This window comes from Triticum aestivum, chromosome 2B (genome assembly GCF_018294505.1).
Source record: "Triticum aestivum cultivar Chinese Spring chromosome 2B, IWGSC CS RefSeq v2.1, whole genome shotgun sequence".
In the NCBI taxonomy this organism is placed as follows: Eukaryota; Viridiplantae; Streptophyta; class Magnoliopsida; order Poales; family Poaceae; genus Triticum; species Triticum aestivum.
This window is the reverse complement of record NC_057798.1, coordinates 689,289,870-689,307,822: the sequence shown is the minus strand read 5'-3', so window position 1 is coordinate 689,307,822 and position 17,953 is coordinate 689,289,870.

Genomic DNA, 17,953 nt, shown 5'->3' with positions numbered 1-17,953 from the left:
TCTTGGTTTGTTTGTGTAGGTGCGTGGGACTTTTAAGGAGCCTCCTACTGGATTGATACCTTGGTTCTCAAAACTGAGGGAAATACTTACACTACTCTGCTGCATCACCCTTTCCTCTTCAAGGAAACCCAACGCAAGCTCAAGACGTAGCAAGAAGGATTTCTGGCACCGTTGCCGGGGAGGTCTTCTCTCAAGTCAGGCATACCAAGTACCCATCACAAACTCATCTCCCTCGCATTTACATTATTTGCCATTTGCCTCTCGTTTTCCTCTCCCCCACTTCACCCTTGCCTAGAAAACTTAATGATGAGGGGGAACCTACTATAAAGATTAAAATTAAAGATCATGAGTGTTTTGCTTTCTGTGATTTGGGTGCTAGTGTTTCCATGATTCCAAAAACTTTATGTGATATTCTAGGTTTCCATGATCTTGATGATTGCTCTTTAAATTTGCACCTTGCGGATTCCACCATTAAAAAGCCAATGGTAAGAATCAATGATGTTCGCATTCTTGCAAATAGAAATTTGGTGCCCGTAGATTTTAACGTTCTTGATATAGATTGCAATCTTTCTTTCCCTATTATTCTTGGTAGACCTTTCCTTAGAACAATTGGCGTGATTATTGATATGAAGGAAGGGAATATTAGATTCCAATTTCCATTAAAGAAAGGCATGGAGCACTTTCCAAGAAAGAAATTCAAATTACCTTATGAATCTATCATGCGGGCTACTTATGAATCTAGTGCCAAAGATGGCACAACTTAGATCTATCTTCGCTTTTATGCCTAGCTAGGGGCATTAAACGATAGCGCTAGTTGGGAGGCAACCCAATTTTCTTTGTGTTTTTTGTTTTTGTTCCTGTTTAGTAATAAGTACTGCTTCTACTTTCTGTTTAGATGTGTTTTTATCTTTTAATTAGTGTTTGTGCCAAGTAGAACCTATAGGATAAACTATGATGATAGTTGATTTGATTCTGCTGAAAAACAGAAACTTTGTGCTCACGAGAAAAAATTCAGTAAATCACAGAAATGTGATTTTGCATTGATTATTTTTTATGCTGATCAATAAACAAATTTTACAGTACTTCCTATTTTGGTAGGATTTGTAGATTTCCAGAAGTTTGCGTTAGTTACAAATTGCCACAGACTATTCTATTTTTGACAGATTCTGTTTTCCGTGTGTTGTTTGATTATTTTGATGCATCTATGGCTAGTAAAATAGTTTATAAACCATAGAGAAGTTGGAATACAGTAGGTTTAACACCAAAATAAATAAATAATGAGTTCATTACACTACCTTATGTGGTGGTTTTGTTTTCTTTCACTAACGGAGCTTATAAGATTTCCTCTTGAGTTTTGTGTTGTGAAGTTTTCAAGTTTTGGGTAAAGCTTTTATGGACTATGGAATAAGGAGTGGCAGGAGACTAATCTTGGGGATGCCCAAGGCACCCCAATATATTCAAGGATAGCCAAAAGCCTAAGCTTGGGGATGCCCCAGGAAGGCATCCCCTCTTTCGTCTTCGTTCATTGGTAACTTTACTTGGAGCTATATTTTTATTCAACACATGATATGTGTTTTGCTTGGAGCATCGTGTATTATATTAGTCTTTGGTTTTAAGTTTACCAAAATCATCCTTGCTGTACACACATTTTCGGAGAAGCCTATTTGATTATAATTTGCTAGAATACTCTATGTGCTTCACTTATATCTTTTGAGCTTGATAGTTTTTGCTCTAGTGATTCACTTATATCTTTTAGAGCACGGTGGTGACTTATTTTTGTAGAAATTTCTAGTCTCTCATGCTTCACTTATATCTTTTTGAGAGTCTTTTAGAACAGCATGGTATTTTCTATGGTTACAAAATTGGTCCTAGAATGGTAGGCATCCAAGTTGGTTATAATAAAAACTATCATAGGAAGTGAATTGGATGCTATGATCAATTTGATACTTGATAATTGTTTTGAGATATGGAGGTAGTGATATTAAAGTCATGCTAGTTGGGTGATTATGAATTTAAAGAATTCTTGTGTTGAAGTTAGCAAGTCCCGTAGCATGCACATATGGTTAAAGTTGTGTAACAAATTTGAAACATGAAGTGTACCTGGCTTGTGCATCCTTATGAGTGGCGGTTGTGGACGAGCGATGGTCTTTTCCTACCAATCTATCGCCCTAGGAGCATGCGTGTAGTACTTTATTTTTGATGACTTCTAAATTTTTGCAATAAGTATATGAGTTCTTTTGACTAATATTAAGTCCATGAATTATACGCACTTTTAGCTTTCCACCATTGCTAGCCTCTTCGGTACCGTGCATTGCCCTTTCTCACCTTGAGAGTTGGTGCAAACTTCGCCGGTGCATCTAAACCCCGTGATACGATACGCTCTATCACACATAAACCTCCTTATATCTTTCTCAAAACAGCCACTATACCTACCTATCATGGCATTTCCATAGCCATTCCGAGATATATTGCCATGCAACTTTCCACCGTTCCATTCATCATCCTCATGACATACTTTACTTCTGTCATATTGCCATTGCATGATCATGTAGTTGACATCGTATTTGTGGCAAAGCCACCATGCATTATTTTTCATACATGTCACTCTTGATTCATTGCACCATCCCGGTACACCGCCAGAGGCATTCATATAGAGTCATATCTTGTTCTAGTTTCGGGTTGTAAGTCATATGTTGTAATCAATACAAGTGTGATGATCATCATTATTAGAGCATTGCCCAAAGAAAAAAAGGAAAAAAAAGAAGAAAGGCCAAAAGAAAAAAAGAAAGGCCCAAAAAAAAGAAAACGAAAAAAAGAAAAAGAAATAAATAAAAAGGGAAATGTTACTATCTCTTTTTCCACACTTGTGCTTCAAAGTAGCACCTCGTTCTTCATGTAGTCAGTCTCAATATATTGTGCTTCAAAGTAGCACCATCATTTAGTGAGTCACATAGATTGTCTTTTCATACTAGTGGGAATTTTTCATTATAGAACTTGGCTTGTATATTCCTACAATGGGCTTCCTCAAATGCCCTAGGTCTTCATGAGCAAGCAAGTTGGATGCACACCCACTAGTTTTCTTTTGTTGAGCATTCATTTATAGCTCTAGTGCATCCGTTGCATGGCAATCCCTACTCCTCATGTTGACATCAATTGATGGGCATCTCCATAGCCCGTTGATTATCCTCATCAATGTGAGACTTTCTCCTTTTTGTCTTCTCCACACAATCCCCATCATCATATTCTATTCCACCCATAGTGCTATATCCATGGCTCACGCTCATGTATTGCATGAAGGTTGAAAAAGTTTGAGATTATTTAAGTATGAAACAATTGCTTGGCTTGTCATTGGGGGTATAGAAGTTGGGAACATCTTTGTGTGACAAAAATGAAGCATAACCTAACTATATGATTTTGTAGGGATGAACTTTCTTTTGCCATGTTATTTTGAGAAGACATGATTGCTTTGATTAGTATACTTGAAGTGTTACTATTTCTTTTATAATTATGAACTTTTATTTTGAATCATTTGGATCTGAACATTCATGCCACAATAAAGAAATTTACATTAATAATTATGCTAGGTAGCATTCGACATCAAAAATTCTCTTTTTTTAATCATTTACCTACTCGAGGACGAGCAGGAATTAAGCTTGGGGGTGCTTGATACGTCTCCAACGTATCTATAATATTTGATTGTTCCATGCTATTATATTATCCCTTTTGGATGTTTATGGGCTTTATTTTACATATTTATATCATTTTTGGGACTAACCTACTCTCCGAAGGCCCAGCCCGTATTGCTGTTTTTTTTGCCTATTTCAGTATTTCGAAGAAAAGGAATATCAAACGGAGTCCAAACGGAAGGAAACCTTCGGAGGCGTGATTTTAGGAATGAACGTAATCCAGAGGACTTGGAGTGCAAGTCAAGAAGCAGCTGAAGCTTCCACGAGATAGGAACACCCGAAACACAATTTCCACTGTCGTAACCTTCTATATCCGCGAAATCTCATCTTGGAGCCTTCGCCGGCACTCTACCGGAAGGGGGAATCGACCACGGAGGGCTTCTACATCAACACCATAGCCCTTCCGATGAGTTGTGAGTAGTTTACCACAGACCTACGAGTCCATAGTTATTAGCTAGATGGCTTCTTCTCTCTATTTGGATCTCAATACAATGTTCTCCCCCTCTCTTGTGGAGATCTATTCGACGTAATCTCTTTTTGCGGTGTGTTTGTCGAGATCCGATGAATTGTGGGTTTATGATCAAGTTTATCTACTAATAATATTTGAATCTTCTTTGAATTCTTTTATGTATGATTGAGTTATCTTTGCAAGTCTCTTTGAATTATCAGTTTGGTTTGGCCTACTAGATTGATCTTTCTTGCCATGGGAGAAGTGCTTAGCTTTGGGTTCAATCTTGCGGTGTCCTTACCCAGTGACAGAAAGGGTTGCAAGGCACGTATTGTATTGTTGCCATCGAGGATAAAAAGATGGGGTTTACATCATATTGCTTGAGTTTATCCCTCTACATCATGTCATGTTGCTTAATGCGTTGCTCTGTTCTTTGTGAACTTAATACTCTAGATGCAGGCAGGAGTCGGTCGATGCGTGGAGTGATAGTAGTAGATGCAGGCAGGAGTAGGTCTACTTGTTGCGGACGTGATGCCTATATACATGATCATGCCTAGATAATCTCATAATTATTCGCTTTTCTATCAATTGCTCGACAGTAATTTGTTCACCCACCGTAATACTTATGCTATTTCGAGAGAAGCCTCTAGTGAAACCTATGGCCCCCGGGTCTATCTCTTATCATATTTGCTTCCAATCTACCTCTATTTTCATCTTTACTTTTTGCATCTATATTATAAAATACCAAAAATATATTTATCTTATCATACTATCTCTATCAGATCTCACTTTTCTAAGTGGTCGTGAAGGCATTGACAACCCCTTTATTGCGTTGGTTGTGAGTTCTTGGTTTGTTTGTGTAGGTGCGTGGGACTTTTGAGGAGCCTCCTACTGGATTGATACCTTGGTTCTCCAAAACTGAGGGAAATACTTACGCTACTCTGCTGCATCACCCTTTCCTCTTCAAGGAAAACCAACGCAAGCTCAAGACGTAGCAAGAAGGATTTTTGGCGCCGTTGCCGGGGAGGTCTTCACTCCAGTCAGACATACCAAGTACCCATCACAAACTCATCTCCCTCGCATTTACATTATTTGCCATTTGCCTCTCGTTTACCAGTCCCCTACTTCACCCTTGCCATTTTTTTCGCCCTCTCTTTCCATCTCCTCCTCTCTTTCCGCTTGCCTTTTGTTTGCTTGTGTGTTGGATTACTTGTTGCCATGGCGCAAGATAATACCAAATTGTGTGATTTCTCAAATACCAATAATAATGATTTCCTTAGTACTCCAATTGCTCCTCTTAATGATGTTGAGTCTTGTGAAATCAATGCTGCTTTGATGAATCTTGTTATGAAAGATCAATTCGCCGGCCTTCCTAGTGAAGATGCCGCTTCTCATCTAAACAACTTTGTTGATTTGTGTGATATGCAAAAGAAGAAAGATACGGATAACAATATTGTCAAATTGAAGTTATTTCTGTTCTCACTTAGATATCGTGCTAAAGTTTGGTTCTCATCTTTTCCTAAAAATAGTATTGATTCTTGGAACAAGTGCAAGGATGCTTTTATCTCTAAGTATTTTCCTCCCGCTAATATTATCACTCTTAGGAACGACATCATGAATTTTGAACAACTTGATCATGAGCATGTTGCCCAATCTTGGGAAAGAATGAAATTGATGATTCGCAATTGCCCTACACATGGTTTGAATTTATGGATGATCATACAAAAATTTTATGCCGGTTTGAACTTTGCTTCTAGAAATCTCTTAGATTCGGCCGCGAGAGGCATGTTTACGGACATCACGTTAGGAGATGCTACAAAACTTCTTGATAATATTATGGCTAATTATTCTCAATGGCACACCGAAAGATCTTCTAGTAAAAAAGTGCATGCTATAGAAGAAATCAATGTTTTGAGTGGAAAGATGGATGAACTTATGAAGTTGTTTGCTACTAAAAATACTCCTCTTGATCCCAATGATATGCCTTTGTCTACTTTGATTGAGAATAATAATGAATCTATGGATGTGAATTTTTTTGGTAGGAATAGTTTCAGAAACAATGCTTATAGAGGAAATTTTAATTTTAGAACGTTCCCTAGTAATTCCTCTAATAATTATGGAAATTCCTACAGTAGTTCTTATGGTAATTTTAATAAGATGACCTCTGATTTTGAGAATAGTATGAAAGAATTTATGATTTCTCAAAAGAATTTTAATGCCTTGCTTGAAGAAAAATTGCTCAAAGTTGATGATTTGGCTAGGAACGTTGATAGACTTTCGCTTGATGTTGATTCTCTTAAACTTAGATCTTCTCCTCCTAAGCATGATATCAATGAGTATCTCAAAGTAATGAGAATTTCCATTGACGAGTGCAAGGAAAGAACCGCTAGATTGCGTGTTAAGAAAGATAGCTTTATAAAAGCGTGTTCTTCTAGTTTCCATGAAAATAACGATGAGGATCTTAAAGTTATTGATGCGTCTCCTATTAGATCTATGTTTTGCAATATGAATCTTGATAATTATGGGACTGATGATGATTCAACTTTACCTAGAAGGCGTCCCAAGAATTCGGAGTTTTTAGATCATTGATGCTAAATTTGGTAAACGTGGGATCGGAGAGGTCATGACTTTAAATAGCATTGAACCCACTATCTCGGATTTCAAGGAATTTGATTATGATAATTGTTCTTTAGAAGGTTGTATTTCCTTGTTGCAATCCGTTGTTAATTCTCCTTATGCTTACAGTCAAAATAAAGCTTTTACCAAACATATCGTTGATGCCTTGTTGCAATCTTATGATGAAAAACTTAATTTGGAAGTTTCTATACCTAGAAAACTTAATGATGAGTGGGAACCTACTATAAAGATTAAAATTAAAGATCATGAGTGTTTTGCTTTGTGTGATTTGGGTGCTAGTGTTTCCACAATTCCGAAAACTTTATGTGATATTCTAGGTTCCCATGATCTTGATGATTGCTCTTTAAATTTGCACCTTGCGGATTCCACCATTAAAAAGCCAATGGGAAGAATCAATGATGTTCTCATTGTTGCAAATAGAAATTTGGTGCCCATAGATTTTATCATTCTTGATATAGATTGCAATATTTCTTGCCCTATTATTCTTGGTAGACCTTTCCTTAGAACGATTGGCGCGATTATTGATATGAAGGAAGGGAATATTAGATTCCAATTTCCATTAAAGAAAGGCATGGATCACTTTCCAAGAAAGAAAGTCAAATTACCTTATGAATCTATCATGTGGGATACTTATGAATTTAGTGCCAAAGATGGCACTACTTAGATCTATCTTCGCTTTTATGCCTAGCTAGGGGCGTTAAACGATAGCGCTAGTTGGGAGGCAACCCAATTTTCTTTGTGTTTTTTGTTTTTTTCCTGTTTAGTAATAAGTCTTGCTTCTAATTTCTGTTTAGATGTGTTTTTATCCTTTAATTAGTGTTTGTGTCAAGTAGAACCTATAGGATAAACTATGATGATAGTTGATTTGATTCTGCTGAAAAACACACTCTTTGCGCTCACGAGAAAAAATTTAATAAATCACAGAAACGTGATTTTGCATTGATTGTTTTTGCTGATGATCAATAAACAAATTTTCCAGTACTTTATATTTTGGTAGGATTTTTAGAGTTACAAAAGTTTGCGTTAGTTACAGATTGCTACAGACTGTTCTGTTTTTGACAGATTCTTTTTTTCGTCTATTGTTTGCTTATTTTGATACATCTATGGCTAGTAAATAGTTTATAAACAATAGATAAGTTGGAATACAGTAGGTTTAACACCAAAATAAATAAAGAATGAGTTCATTACATTACCTTATGTGGTGGTTTTGTTTTCTTTCACTAACGGAGCTTATAAGATTTCCTGTTGAGTTTTGTGTTGTGAAGTTTTCATGTTTTGGGTAAAGCTTTTATGGACTATGGAATAAGGAGTGGCAAGAGCCTAAGATTGGGGATGCCCAAGGCACCCCAATATATTCAAGGATAGCCAAAATCCTAAGCTTGGGGATGCCCCGGGAAGGCATCCCCTCTTTCGTCTTCGTTCATTGGTATCTTTACTTGGAGCTATATTTCTATTCGCCACATGATATGTGTTTTGCTTGGAGCGTCGTGTATTATATTAGTCTTTGCTTTTTAGTTTACCACAATCATCCTTGCTGTACACACCTTTTGGGAGAAGCCTATTTGATTATAATTTGCTAGAATACTCTATGTGCTTCACTTATATCTTTTGAGCTGGATAGTTTTTGCTCTAGTGCTTCACTTATATCTTTTAGAGCACGGTGGTGACTTATTTTTGTAGAAATTGCTAGTCTCTCATGCTTCACTTATATCTGTTTGAGAGTCTTTTAGAACAGCATGGTATTTGCTAAGGTTACAAAATTGGTCCTAGAATGGTAGGCATCCAAGTTGGGTATAATAAAAACTATCATAGGAAGTGAATTGGATGCTATGATCAATTTGATACTTGATAATTGTTTTGAGATATGGAGGTAGTGATATTAAACTCATGCTAGTTGGGTGATTATGAATTTAAAGAATGCTTGTGTTGAAGTTATCAAGTCCCGTAGCATGCACATATGGTTAAAGTTGTGTAACAAATTTGAAACATGAAGTGTACCTGGCTTGTGCATCCTTATGAGTGGCGGTCGTGGACGAGCGATGGTCTTTTCCTACCAATCTATCCCCATAGGAGCATGCGCGTAGTACTTGATTTTTGATGACTTCTAACTTTTTGCAATAAGTATATGAGTTCTTTTGACTAATGTTGAGTACATGGATTATACACACTTTTACCTTTCCACCATTGCTAGCCTCTTCGGTACCGTGCATTGTCCTTTCTCACCTTGAGAGTTGGTGCAATCGCCAGTGCATCCAAACCCCGTGATACGATACACTCTATCACACATAAACCTCCTTATATCTTCCTCAAAACAGCCACCATACCTACCTATCATGGCATTTCCATAGCCATTCCGAGATATATTGCCATGCAACTTTCCACCGTTCCGTTCATCATCATCATGACATACTTTACTTCTGTAATATTGCCATTGCATGATCATGTAGTTGACATCGTATTTGGGGCAAAGCCACCATGCATTATTTTTCATACATGTCACTCTTGATTCATTGCACCATCCCGGTACACCGTCGGAGGCTTTCATATAGTCATATCTTGTTCTAGTTTCGAGTTGTAATTCATATGTTGTAATCAATAGAAGTGTGATGATCATCATTATTAGAGCATTGCCCAAAGAAAAAAAGGAAAAAAATAAGAAAGGAAAAAAAAAGGCCCAAAAAAAGAAAAAGAAAAAAAAGAAAAAAAAAGAAAAAAAAGAAAAAGAAATAAATAAAAAGGGCAATGTTACTATCTCTTTTTGCACACTTGTTCTTCAAAGTAGCACCTCGTTCTTCATGTAGTGAGTCTCATATATTGTGCTTCAAAATAGCACCATGTTTTTCATTTAGTGAGTCTCATATATTGTCTTTTTCATACTAGTGGGAATTTTTCATTATAGAACTTGGCTTGTATATTCCTACAATAGGCTTCCTCAAATGCCCTAGGTCTTCGTGAGCATGCAAGTTGGATGCACACCCACTACTTTTCTTTTGTTGAGCATTCATTTATAGCTCTAGTGCATCCGTTGCATGGCAATCCCTGCTCCTCATGTTGACATCAATTGGTGGGCATCTTCATAGCCCGTTGATTATCCTCGTCAATGTGAGACTTTCTCCTTTTTGTCTTCTCCACACAATCCCCATCATCATATTCTATTCCACCCATAGTGCTATATCCATGGCTCACTCTCATGTATTGCATGAAGGTTAAAAAAGTTTGATATTATTTAAGTATGAAACAATTTCTTGGCTTGTCATCGGGGGTATTGAAGTTGGGAACATCTTTGTGTGACAAAAATGAAGCATAGCCTAACTATATGATTTTGTAGGGATGAACTTTCTTTTGCCATGTTATTTTGAGAAGACATGATTGCTTTGATTAGTATGCTTGAAGTGTTACTATTTCTTTTATCATTATGAACTTTTATTTTGAACCATTTGGATCTGAACATTCATGCCACAATAAAGAAATTTACATTAAGAATTATGCTAGGTAGCATTCCACATCAAAAATTCTCTTTTTTTATCATTTACTTACTCGAGGACGAGCAGGAATTAAGCTTGGGGATGCTTGATACGTCTCCAACTTATCTATAATTTTTTATTGTTCCATGCTGTTATATAACCCCTTTTGGATCTTCATGGGCTTTATTTTACATATTTATATCATTTTTGGGACTAACCTACTAACTGGAGGCCCAGCCCGTATTGCCGTTTTTTTGCCTATTTCAGTATTTCAAAGAAAAGGAATATCAAACGGAGTCCAAACGGAATGAAACCTTCAGGGGCGTGATTTTTGGAACGAACGTGATCCAGAGGACTTGGAGTGCAAGTCAAGAAGCAGCCAAAGCTTCCACGAGATAGGAGGGCGCCCCTCCTATAGGGCGCGCCCCTATCTCGTAGGCCCCTCGGGCGTCCACCGACGTACTTCTTCCTCCTATATAAGCCTACGTACCCCGAAAACATCCAGGGAGCACCCGAAACACAATTTCCACTGCCGTAACCTTCTGTATCTGCAAGATCTCATCTTGGAGCCTTCATCGGCACTCTGCCGGAGGGGGGAATCGACCACAGAGGGCTTCTACATCAACACCATAGCCCTTCCGATGAGTTGTGAGTAGTTTACCACAGACCTGCGGGTCCATAGTTATTAGCTAGATGGCTTCTTCTCTCTTTTTGGATCTCAATACAATGTTCTCCCCCTCTCTTGTGGAGATCTATTTGATGTAATCTCTTTTTGCGGTGTGTTTGTCGAGATCCGATGAATTGTGGGTTTATGATCAAGTTTATCTACTAATAATATTTGAATCTTCTCTGAATTCTTTTATGTATGATTGAGTTATCTTTGCAATTCTTCGAATTATCAGTTTGGTTTGGCCTACTAGATTGATCTTTCTTGCCATGGGAGAAGTGCTTAGCTTTGGGTTCAATCTTGTGGTGTCCTTACCCAGTGACAGAAAGGGTTGCAAGGCACGTATTGTATTGTTGCCATCGAGGATAAAAAGATGGGGTTTATATCATATTGCTTGAGTTTATCCCTCTACATCATGTCATCTTGCTTAATGCGTTGCTCTGTTATTTGTGAACTTAATACTCTCGATGCAGGCAGGAGTCGGTAGATGTGTGGAGTAATAGTAGTAGATGCAGGCAGGAGTCGGTCTACTTGTTGCGGACGTGATGCCTATATACATGATCATGCCTAGATAATCTCATAATTATTCGCTTTTCTATCAATTGCTCGACAGTAGTTTGTTCACCCACCGTAATACTTATGCTATTTCGAGAGAAGCCTCTAGTGAAACCTATGGCCCTTGGGTCTATCTCTTATCATATTTGCTTCCAATCTACTTTTATTTGCATCTTTACTTTTTGCATCTATATTATAAAATACCAAAAATATATTTATCTTATCATACTATCTCTATCAGATCTCACTTTCGCAAGTGGCCGTGAAGGGATTGACAACCCCTTTATTGCATTGGTTGCGAGTTCTTGGTTTGTTTGTGTAGGTGCGTGGGACTTTGGAGGAGCCTCCTACTGGATTGATACCTTGGTTCTCAAAAACTGAGGGAAATACTTGCGCTACTCTGCTGCATCACCCTTTCCTCTTCAAGGAAAACCAACGCATGCTCAAGACGTAGAAGTGTGTTCCTTGGCTGCTTTGTCTTCGGCCTCGGCCAGCGCCTTCTTAAGGGACACCACTTTGGTCGTGGCCCCTATAAAATTCATGACACTTCTATCAGCAATAACCATTTATCCTTCATAAAGGATACAGGCAGGGCATTACATACCTTGACTTTCCTCCAGCTGCCTCTTCATTAGGAAGAGCTCTCCCTCGGTCCGCTCCAGGTCCTGCTTTAGTCTAGAGACCTCCGCAGTATGAGCGGCAGCGGCTAGCGACGCCTGCTTATTTACATAGACACCTTATGTTAGACTCCTGCAAATATTATTTGATCCTATGTTCGGCTTTTCTTTCTAAACACCAAACAGAGCATCAGGGGCTACTGTCTGCACTGTGATATTTTCTTGCAATTTTATTACTTACCTCAAAGCCTGTTAGAAGGCTAGAACAGGCTTCGGTCAATCCGCTTTTAGCGGACCGGGCCTTCTCAATCACCATACTCATAAGAGTACGGTGTTCTTCATCAATGGAAGCGCCGCGAAGCGTTTCCAGTAAATTGTCTGATGCCTCTAGATGGACAGAGGTCTTCGGTACAGGCGGCTCGCCCCCTTTAGGGAGAGGCTGCCTGTCTGAATCCGGAACCTGTCGGGTTTCTGGAGCCGTATTCGGCTTGGGGCCAAACTGGCTGCGGCCCCCATTATCGGAGTCCTTGGGGGTCTTTCTCCCCATGTGTTCGGCGACTGGGGTTTCGCCTGAAGGCGTCTCTGGAATTGTCTCCCCTTGGCCTGATATCCTTTGAGAAAACACGTCGGTCTTGTCCGCGACCTTGGGAGAGGAGGCTGTCGGAAGAGACATGCTTGTCATCACCAACGGGTCCAGCGACCCCTCTGAAGAGGAGGATATCTCAATGTTGGACTTGGCTGGACTGTAGGCGCAGGTCTGGCACGATAAGAAGCAGTAAAGCAAATGTACCGGAAATACTATTGTGTCTGGATACTTACGACTTGGCCAGGGGCTTGACCCTGGGTTCCCACTCCTCGCCGCTGTAGGTGACTGCGGTGGAATGGTCCGTGTCGGTGTCAAAACCGGCGGATCTCAGGTAGGGGGTCCCGAACTGTGGGTCTAAGGCTAATGGTAATAGGAGGCGGGGGACACGATATTTACCCAGGTTCGGGCCCTCTCTATGGAGGTAATACCCTACTTCCTGCTTGATTGATCTTGATGATATGAGTATTACAAGAGTAGATCTACCACGAGATCGTAGAGGCTAACCCTAGAAGCTAGCCTAGGATTATGATTGTTCTTGTCCTACGGACTAAACCCTCCGGTTTATATAGACACCGGAGGGGGCTAGGGTTACATAGAGTCGGTTACAGAGAAAGGAATGTACATATTCAAATTGCCAAGCTTGCCTTCCACGCAAAGGAGAGTCCCACCCAGACACGAGACGAAGTCTTCAATCTTGTGTCTTCATAGTACAACAGTCCGGCACGAGCATATAGTCCGGCTGTCCGAGGACCCCCTAATCCAGGACTCCCTCAGTAGCCCCTGAACCAGGCTTCAATAATGATGAGTCCGGCGCGCAGATTGTCTTCGGCATTGCAAGGTGGGTTCCTTCTCTGAAAACTCCAAAGTAGATCTTGAACACAAGAATCATGTCCGGCTCTGCAAAACAAATTCCACATACCACCGTAGAGAGTATAACATTCCACGAGTCTAATCTGCTGACACCTTCTCCATAGCGTGACATCACGCCACGGCCCGGTTATTATTCGAACCGTTTTCTCAGACTTCTACTACACATCTTGCTAGGCGGTTTTTATTGGCATGTCTTGTCGAAGCAGAGATCGTGTCCCCTTATCACGGGATTCTCATCAATATGGGTGTGGGTAACCCAACCGCGCCATTAGAACGACGCTTGGGAAATAAGCGAGTTTTTAGGGCAAGTGGGGAGGCGCATGACTTCTGCCTCCTTTATAAAGAGATAAGGATTACCCCTCTTTTTACCCACGCCTTCTTCTTCCTCTGCTCATCCATTCTCGAGCCCCAATGCCCAAGCTCTCGCCTTCTTCACAAAAACATTCTAAACATGTCCAGAGCGGGAGGCAAGTGGGTGGCCTCCTCCATCAAGAAGGAGGACATCAAGAAACTTCGGGAGGCCGGATACTTGTCCAAGGACATCGCGCATCGGCTTCCGACCGAAGGGCAGATCATCCCTACCCCGAAACCCTAGGAAAGGGTAGTGTTCCTACCCTATTTTGTCCGCGGGCTGGTATTCCCCCTCCACCTTTTCGTCTGCGGACTAATGTTCTACTATGGGCTGGACTTCCATGATTTGGCCCCCAACTCCATTCTCAACATCTCGGCGTTTATCGTCGTGTGTGAGGCCTTTCTCTGCATAACACCTCACTTCGGCCTATGGCTGACAACCTTCAATGTGAAGCCAAAGGTGGTGAGCGGCCAACAAGCGGAGTGCGGAGGTGCCATGGTGGGCAAGATGCCCAATGTCACCTGGCCCGATGGCCCTTTTGTGGAGACCGTGAAGGGGTGGCAATCAAGGTGGTTCTACATCACCGAGCCACGCGATGCCAACTGGGAGGCGACCCCCGAATTCCGATCCGGCGTCCCCACGCGGCTCACCTCCTGGAAAGAGAAGGGCGCAGCTTGGGGCTCAGCGGAAGAACTAACCGGACTTCAGACATGCGTCAAAAATATGATGAGCAAGAAAATCAAGCTGGTCAACGTGGTTCAGGTTATGCTCTTCCGCCGGATTCTTCCATGCCAAAGACGGACTTGCAATCTATGGGAGTTCGACCCGGCCATACACTAGACGCTGCGAGAGCTCTTCGACACGACGCACGAAGACGTCTGGAAGGTGTTTTTCAGGGCCAACGAGGTACCACCGCCCACAACCGATGATTGCGGGCTTAGCGCAAGACGCCAAGCCAATCCAGTAAGTTTTCATATTCGCGAGAGATGTCTTTTATTAGCACATCCGCGGGAGGAACCTAAGCCTCTGTGCCAATATTTCAGGCCTGGGTAACGGTAGCGGAGGGGATTAACTATCCGGCTCCGCTTCCTGAAGATCCAGAATCGTCTCTTCTAACGAAGATGCTGTTTCCGGCGCCCTATGAGGTGCCGGAGAAGAAGGCCAAGAAGATGGCCGCGGGGACCAGAGATGGTCTCCGGCGCAAGGTTGCATCGGACACGATGTCCGAAGATACCAAGTCACACTCCTCCTCGAAAGACGAGGAGGAGGAAGTGGAAATCCATCCCCCCCTACTGGGGGAAGAAAGAAGGGGATGGCCACCCCACAGGGGAAGGCCAAGGTGTCCAGAAGGGTAAAACCTTCCTTTCGGACTGAGGGAGTCCTCGATTAGGGGGTCCTTGGACTGCCGGATTATATGCTCGTGCCGGACTGTTGGACTATGAAACACAAGATTGAAGACTTCGTCCCGTGTTCGGGTGGGACTCTCCTTTGTGTGGAAGACAAGATTGGCAATTCGGATATGTAGATTCCTTTCTCTGTAACCGACTCTGTGTAACCCCAACAACAACCCCAACAACAACAACAACAACAACAACCCCAACAACAACAACAACAACAACAACCCCAACAACAACAACAACAACAACAACAACAACAAGAAGAACAACAACAACAACAACAACAACAACAACAATCTAAAAGTCCACAACACGAGCATCGATGACCAACATGCTAGAAAGCATAGACCATACACCGAACGAACTTTCCGCGAGTTCTAAAAGCAAGGATCATGACACCAGAATTGTGATCCTTCTAGGATGACATCCACCAGCAGCCCGAGGAGAATCAGCTTAGCACCGACCAAGCGCTAGGACGAAGATAACATCGACAAAACGACAAGCAGAATTCCACCATGGATACAAGATGACCGAACGAACATGGCCCACTGAAATGAAATCAAAGAGCCCGCAACCACCCAGCCGCTAGAAAGAAGGAAGATCCAAAGGATTGAGATTAACATGGTGGCATGGGTTCGGAGCTATGGACAAGAGACAGGGGAAACCACCATCATTCGAATTGACCTAGAGAATGATCAGCCCCAGCCAAACCCAGGACAATGAGCCGATGGGCGGAGGGGGTGTCCGGATCACGCTGGAGGGGCGGAAGGTGGGGCACGAGACACAAGGCGGGTCATCTAAAGCACGACAATGCGGCGAGTGCCAGATTGGTGGCGGGTAATGTGTAAACCTCCATTTTCTTTACTGTAATTCACAAGGCGTCCATTGTTTCAAAAAATAATAATTCTTGATCATGTTTTCCATGGGAGCAACACTATTGGAATTTTTTATTTTACCGAGTACCGAAAAAACTTGGCGAAAGCCGTCTCCATGAGAGCAACACTACTGCAATGCTACATCTATGAAAAAATTATGTTTATTTTACGTGATTAGCCATTTACCAAATTGTGATTGGAAATAGGGGGGAATGAGGGGACCAACTCCGTTGAATTCGGGGAGGAGGGGCCCACTGTGTTAATTTTGCATGCAAAAAAACATTCGATAAATGCAAATAAATAGTTCTCTTAAATACATGAACAATAAGATTGAATAGTTATGTTTGCAACATTTCAAAGGCCAGAACATGAACATACATGGCACTTATTAGATGGCACTAACATTTGAAAGAAATTCTTCAATTGGTGCTTCCATTATGGTCAGTGTTTTCCCATTATCTAGCAAGGTACAGGGAACACAGTTCTTGACTCACCAGCGTCGTCCAGTGCCTCCTTCGCTTGCCGCATTGCCCGCAGCGTCCGCTGCCAGAGCTCCCGCCCACCATTGAACTCAATCGGCCACCTTACGTTTGTTGCCATCTCCTGGGCTTGCACCATTTCTTTGTCATACCCTTTGATGGCCACTGCCAGCTGCATCTCGTCGACCTAGAACACCTTGTTTGTGCACTGCTCGGTGTATAGAGGCCACACCAACATCGGCCCGCCCTCCATGACTACCTCGAGGACCGAGTTCCATCCGCAGTGTGTCATGAACCCGCCCACCATGCCATGCGCCAACACTTCCTGCTGCGGGGCCCATGACATGACAACCAGTTCCCTCTCCTTGGTCGAGTGCATGACGCCTTCCGAAAAAAGCATGTTGAGGTTATCGGTTGGCTGGTGCTCGTCGTTTGTCGGACGCCGGACAACCAACAAGAATCGTTGCTCACTCGTCTCCATCCCCGAAACAAGCAGATCGAACACCTCCCGACCCGAGGCCCAGAACCCACTCACGGGCGACCGCCACTTTCAAGTCACCTTCTATAGCAGGACACGACACATGAGCCGTGGGACGCTTGTAGGATCGGAGAAGATAGGTCTACAGGGGAGGGTGAATAGACTCTAAACAAATCAAAAGTGCAGTTTTTAGTCCTTCATGGAATGGTAGTTTGTTATGATGGCTCTCTCTCAGAATATGAGTAATGGAAGTGGTAGTTTGTTATGATGGCTCTCTTAGAGAGTAAGGGGGGATGGAGGGGTATATACAGCCTACACCCAAAGATCCAACCGTTCCAAGTCTTTGACTAAACTCGGTGACACCAGACGGAAATCTCGGTTAGACCGACTAGTGTAAAAGATTCGAATGTTGGAAGTCTCAGCGAGACCGATCAGAACATCTCGGTGCGACCGAAGTGCAATCGCTAGGGCAGGACCTCGTTTCGTAGTTCCGAGCGTTTCATCTCGGTAATTCCGAAATGAAGCAACTTCACAACAAAAACTTGGTCACGCCATCTCGGTGAGACTGAGATCCATATCGGCAGAACCGAAATGCTAGGGTTGAGCTTAGGCAGTGTATGTGATGAACAGGGTAAGTCCGAGATATAGATTTTCGGTGGGACCGAGATGACACTTTAGGGTTTTGGACAGATGTGGTGTGGAGACGTGTTTGAGGATTTGGGAGCAATATCACTAAGCACTTGAGCAATTGAGTCATGATCACTTAACCAAAAATGTAGTGTCTTGGAGCTTTGTTGATTCTTTTCATTCGCATTTTGGAGGGGGTCCACATTCTCATGTTA